The 6,539-nt window shown below is 39.7% G+C and overlaps 1 long non-coding RNA gene across 1 annotated transcript; it reads left to right on the top strand.

The window, feature by feature from the left end:
- The first annotated feature begins 295 nt into the window (after window positions 1–295).
- LOC306975986 lies at window positions 296–2,922 on the top strand. The gene is made up of 2 exons (XR_013793739.1): window positions 296–1,791; window positions 1,932–2,922. It is a non-coding gene; the product is annotated as an uncharacterized lncRNA (long non-coding RNA).
- Window positions 2,923–6,539: the final 3,617 nt, after the last annotated feature.

Below are 6,539 nucleotides of genomic sequence, written 5' to 3'. Positions count from 1 at the left end.
CAGGGGGTGTTCTGGGTGTCCTCTCCCGGTTCTGAACAGTTAGTCCAACCTGAAAGTAATGGACCGGTGGTGAATCAGATTATGAGGCTATAGTTTTGTTCAAAGTGACATTTCTTATTGTAATGCAAGCCTCAGCACGTATATGTTAATAGATTGCTTTATTTAATTAGAATTTTCCCTGAAGCAAACAATTGACTTCCTTCCATCTTTCTGGACAACCCCCTTAGGATTCACAACCCCCCCCCCCCCTCCCCGCTGTTCCACATAAAGGTCACTCGACACGCATGAAGCAAGTATAGGAACAATTTATTTTCATTTAAACAAATAGCTTGTCATTACGTATCTCTCAAAGGCGGCAATGAATCGTAATCATGTCTGAATGAGGATCAGGCAACAGTGGTTCAAACGAATACCGAAACACCATTGAAAAAATATGGCAAGATTCATGGAAATCCTTGAAAACCAGATGAACGAGCCCTTCTATAAAGGGTCTGCTTCATTGAGAAAAAATAAAAAAGAGAAAAAAAAAACAAAAAAAAACAAGCCCTCACTTTCAACACAAAATAAAACAGCACATGCAAATATTGTTACAGTCTCTTAAAAAACAGATTATTTTTTTTAAACCTTAAACACAGATAGTAAAGTCGCTGTGAGTTCTCCTAGCCTAGTGTGTTTTCCTTCAAAAGGGACCAGTCCGGGATGGTCCGAATGATGACCACGGCATTGGCACTTACAGTGAGCCTGGCTCTAAAGAGTGGGGTTGGCACACACTCAGTATATTACATATTTTACATTGCTTTTTACATTGAAAATACAACAACTCAACGGAAAATAAAGTGGTCCTATTAATGCTTCTGGTCAAATGGCAGGGGACTGAATGATACGTCTTCCAACAATGGCAAGTTCATAGGAATTCCTTCATTCTTCAAGGCAATACTTCGAAAGCGAACTCTTTTTTCCGACAGGTTGGGTTCACGCTCTGAGAACTTGGTGTCAAAATTTGAGATAAGCAGGTGGGCGGCCATTAGAGGCTCTGTTCAGGGAATGATTTTGGTTAACTTCCTGTTGGCCAGTGTAAGGTAAAGACTACTTCCTGTAAATGTTTTAATGTCAATTTACAATAAAATATTATTATAAAAACAAAAACAGAATGAAACTTGAAGGAGTTTGTTTCATAAAAAAATATTTGAGTTAGTGGGGCCGTTTTACTGTTTGTTAGTGTCAAATTAAAATTAGCCTTTAGCTTCAAGGCTAAAACACTACTGGTCAAAGGTTTGGGGTCACCCAGGCCAGTTCTATAGCTTCTCTAATCAGCACTACAGCTTCAGCAGTGCTAGCATAATTGCACAAGAGTTTTTGAACACGATTAGCTAACACAATGTACCATTAGAACACTGGAGCGATCGTTGCTAGGAATGTGCCTCTGCTCACCTATGTAGGTATTCCATTAAAAAAATCAGCCTTTTCCAGCTAGAATAGACATTCACAACATTAACAATGTATTTCGGATTAATTTAATGTTTTCCTCGCATAAAAATACAATAAAATCTGTGCTTTTCTTTAAAAAATAAGGACATTTAAGTGACCCCAAACATTTGAGCGGTAGTGTACATTCTGAGTAATGTTTTTAAATGATGTAATTATCCAGCAGCTGTAAGTCTGCCACAAACTGATGAAATATCAATTTATTTTGAAAATCCACAGCTAACTCCCCATAGCAACAAAAGAGACAGGAAACAGTTGTTACCCTTGGAAGTCAATGTCACGTCTCAAAGCAACATTACTTGCACAGTGGTAAAAAGAGAAAAGAGCTGCTAAATGGTTTTATGTGATCAATAAAATGCTGTGTAATTTACAGTTTCAAATCCCCATTGGTTTATTTTTATGGAATTTACCCCTTTACCCAGAATGCTTTGTGATTTTTAAACCAGAGCTCTAGTGTAGCACATTTGAAAGAGTGAAAATGTTGCCACACTAATTTCACGGCAAAACAATTAATTATTTAAACCTGACACCATTAATTTCACCTTGTAGATCATCTAATTGTTGAACTTTATGCCACAAGATTAGCACGGCGAAAATGGTGCCCGCCCGTATGTGACTGAAACCCGTCTGTAGGCCTTTGCCCTCCTTATGAAATCATGACGTCAAATTCTGCAGTGTCGTGAAGGCGACCTGACAGGTGTTCCATGGACGTACAATATTTTCAACCATTCCAAGTCAAGACACTGTGTAGGGTTTGTACTTGAACTGACTTGCCATGTGAGCAAGTGTCCAGTGCCATATTTCCAAAGTAAGCTGTGCACTTCATACATAATCTTTTTAACTACCACAAAATCCTTGACTTATATAGGCATCGTGACAGACAGACCTGGTGCATGGCAACAGAGCAGTCCAAACTCGCAACCAAAGCAAAAGCATTTGTCTGGATGGGCATCTGGAATGAAAGTTATACCATCATTGCACACAAGCACAGGTCACTTTTGTAGGTTAAAAAAAAAAAGACAAAGGACCAAATAGAGTCAAGTTGTGTGATATAGCAATCCAACTGAAATACCCTCGCCTCATATTTACTAGAAAACACTAGCATGGACTTAAATCTTGCTATACCAAACATAACTTATCAGGAAGCCACTTGTACAATGATTTGGTAGATTTCTTTTTTTTTCTTTTTATCCCATCTGTCACCACCTGCCCCCATTACTGTGACTGGAATGACCAATGGGAGACAGAAGTGAGACAAGAACAGTATGTGCTCAGGCTAGTCTCTCATCACGACCCGTCCCTTTTCCAGACAAATGCTTAGAGGTCACCAACTTTTTTTTAGACCCAAAAGCTACTTCAAGAGCACGGAGTTGTTCGGGAGCTGTTCAAAAGACAGAAAAGGGAACAAATCATTGAGTTATAGGGGCTTTTAATGTTTTAAAGTTCCCTCATCAAAAACATGGCGGGAGAAGTATTTTTGCTTCATTCATGCCGCTTTGAGGACCGTAAACAATCATCGGGCCTGTTCTGAGCCATTCTACATTTATCACAGCACCCTCAATTTGTAAGCATGACGTTAGCTAATAATGGTGGTTTGTATCTAGCTTTAACCATGGTTGATTCTTCTGCTGACAGCGGTAAGGCACTCCGAGCAACAGAGCAGTCCTTACTCATCCAGCATCTTCTCACAAAACCACACATTAAAGTGATAGTCTGTAAGTTTCAATGTTTTACAAATGTAATAGATTCTGTAAAATTGACCGCCTGGGTCTCAATTTTGAGGTAACATAAGCAATACTAGATAATATAATTTTCTAAAGTAAATTCCTTTAGCTGATTTCAGTGACTAATCAGAATCCCGGGGATACCACTTTGACCAATGAGACAAGTGTTCTCTGAGCTTGATTTAGAAAATTATGTCATTTCCAAGCTAGGGGTGGCTTTTTGGTCTTAGAGACAATCACTTTAATCTAGATGATAAAACGTAAAAACTATCAAGGTGCCCAAAGTAGGTTTATAAGCCACATTTATGTTAATGTCCACTTTAAACGACAATATCTGTGAAGGCTATTCTTGAAACAAATGTTTGTTTTTCTCAAAATACAGTATCAACCTTTAGTTGGAAACACAATTTGGCTAATCTAATTTTCACAGTAAAGTGCTCAATTATTGCACTGCAACAGTTTCTTTTGTAACAGAAACCCATAAATTTAAACCTGGCTCTAACGACTATTTAGATTCTGCTGCCAAAAACATGAGCAATTTTGGCCATTTTCATCCAATAAAAGGCTCCAATTATATATTACATACCCAGGAAAAAGTTTAAAATTGATATAGCATTTTTATTTTGTCCCTTCACCTGTTAGTGAGTCACATGACCAGAAGCAGCAGAGTAGGTTTGGTGACTCTTGTACCTTACATTTGGCCATGCACCACAATCATTACAGGCTACTGCAGTGATCCAGCCAAGCGCCGACACTGGGTAACCATCGAGTAAAACCTCTGTCTGTCAAACGATGCTCTCTCTCGTAGCCCTTTAAATGAGGATGACAAATACTTCTGCTCCCAAAAAATACTCCCCGCACATCACTGGCACTTCCTTAACCGGCTCAAAATCTAAAGAAAAACTAAATTATTACAATGTTAAATTCAATTACACAGAGCATTTATGGTCAAATATGTAAAAAAAAAAAAAAAAGAATCATCTGTGTAATACTTCAATTATATATATACTTAGTGTCCCAAAACAAACGTGGTGTCTTATCCATGGAATACAGTGCCAAACGGTGTCGAAACAAAAACAAAAAAAAAACAAGCAAGAGATATGTCCTTACTATAGCACACATTCATTTATACAGCAGTTTGAGACTCGGGAGCTTCTCTCTCTCCGGCGCCGTACGCACACAGTAGTCCAACTTGTGGTCCATAATAATAATAATAATAATAATAAGTTAAAAGATAAATAAAAAGAAGGCTTGTGTCCACAGACCTGAGCAGCCCCTGTTCCTCCGCAGTTAGTGGCGAGTAACTGCTGCAGCATCAACGCCAACCGGGGGGGGAAAAACGTCGGTACGGTCGGTCCAGGAAGTACTCAGCTATTATGGTGAAGTCTGACGCTAATATAAAAAATGGATTCAATTATTCTACGCTTTCTTTTTTTCTTTGTTAGAGAGTGAGGTTGTACCTTTGTGGATTATCGGCAATAGATGGGAGCAACCCTTTCAGGTGAAAAAGGGAGAAGCCTTCGTCCGTTGAAATGAATGGGCAAAGATTGTCGGAGATCTTCAAATTCATGGCAGAAAATACGTTTTGATTTACTTGTCGAGTATGAACTTTATTTGTATAACTTGTGAAAGAGATTTGCTGCTTCAGATAATCCGCAGAGAGGATGGTTAATGCTTTTAAGCTGATCAGGTGAACCCAGTCAGATGTTGCTCCCATCTATTAAGAGAGAATTTACCACAGACCTAGCCTTTTCCTAAATTAACGTGTTTGCAGTTATTGTGCAAAATCTAGAATACTGTCAGAAGAGGAAATACATTTTACATATTTGTATTACTGTACGGTAATCAGTGCAGAATTTGTACCAGTTCAGGCGGACGGCTCTATATTTAGGGTGAGGTGTCGGTACTTTCTGAATCCACTGTATATTACATACTGTAGTGATGCTCGAGCTTTTAGGCCTGATAAGTGGGATGATCCGGTGAGACTTTGCGTTTTAATTAGCCTCTAATTATGACGAACCTAGATATGTCATTCTTCTGTCTTTCTTGGGACACTGATTCGCAAAAAAGCGCACCGTTACGGAAAGTGTGATTTCAGCAGCAAGCTTAAGAACTAGTTTAGTTGCATTTGGTGAAGGAAAAAAAACAAAAAAAACAAAAAAAACAAAAAAAAAGAACATGTTAAAATACGTACGAAATTGAAAAGAACCAAAAAAAAAAATCTGAATTCAAATCTTCTTTTCTTTTTAAATAAAGTAAGTTAAATAGTCCACTGTTTCCAAAATGGCGGAAACCCTCCGACCAGGCTCCTCCTTATTGACTGATTCTATTATTTACAATAATCTGACCTCTGCTCGGCCCGGGGCTGGACAGACATGCAAGCTTAACCAGTCGTGTGAAGCAACAGAGTGATTCCCCGGTCAATCTTTTTTGAATGGTTTTATGTAAAAAGGGAAGAAAGTCCCAGATCTCCCCCTCCCCCCCCCCAAAAAAAAAATCGACTGACAAATACTGGGTACGGCGGAACGAATTGAGCCCGAAGCTCTTCCTTTTTAGCGAGCTTCTCTTGGACGTGCACTACAGTGGAAGCTGCCTCACAGGACACAAGCGCACACTCAGACCGTGTGGAGGGGAAGCATGTGATTGTTTTTTTTGTGTTTTTTTTCCGTTTTTTCCAAACTCCAAACATCTCCACTCTCACAGATGATACGCTCGTCAAGTCTGGTTGCCTCTAATGTTGTCGTTTTTTCTTCTTCTTCTTCTTCTTCTTCTCATAAATAACTCTATTTAGCATTTTTCTTTTAAATATACAAAGCAACAAATATTAAAATGGTTAAAAAATCTCACTCGGTTTTTCTTGTCGTGTTTCTGATTTGTACGAGTAAAGAAGTGAAATATTAAAACCATAGTCCCCCCGTAGCACGGCTTGACACTGATGGTACATTCACGCATGTTGGGAAAAAGTCCTCTCTTGGTCAGTGCACCGAATGCAGCAGTGTTGTCGAGTGGTTTCAGAGCAGTGCGGCGCTGCCCTCTAGCTGCTGTCCAAAGTACTTCTCTTCAAACAAACACCGAAAAAAAAAAAGAAAACTAAAAGTCGGGTCTTGATTCTTTCCTTCTCACCGTCGTCGTCGTCTCCGTCGTCGTGTGTTTTGGTCACAGTGAGCGCTGCCACAAACACACACACACACACACGCACCCAAGGGCACCCAAGGGAAACCGTGGGAGCCCGTGTGCCAGGAAAACGTGGCACACCGACCCGCTGTGGACTCGACACGAGCTGCCCCAGAGACATGGAGGAAGGAGGGAGGGGAAAGGGGAGGGCGAGTG

Source organism: Gobius niger (genome assembly GCF_951799975.1).
Source record: "Gobius niger genome assembly, chromosome: 16".
NCBI lineage: Eukaryota > Metazoa > Chordata > Actinopteri > Gobiiformes > Gobiidae > Gobius > Gobius niger.
The sequence above is the reverse complement of the archived record's forward strand: the minus strand, read 5'-3'. Positions and strand labels throughout refer to the sequence as shown.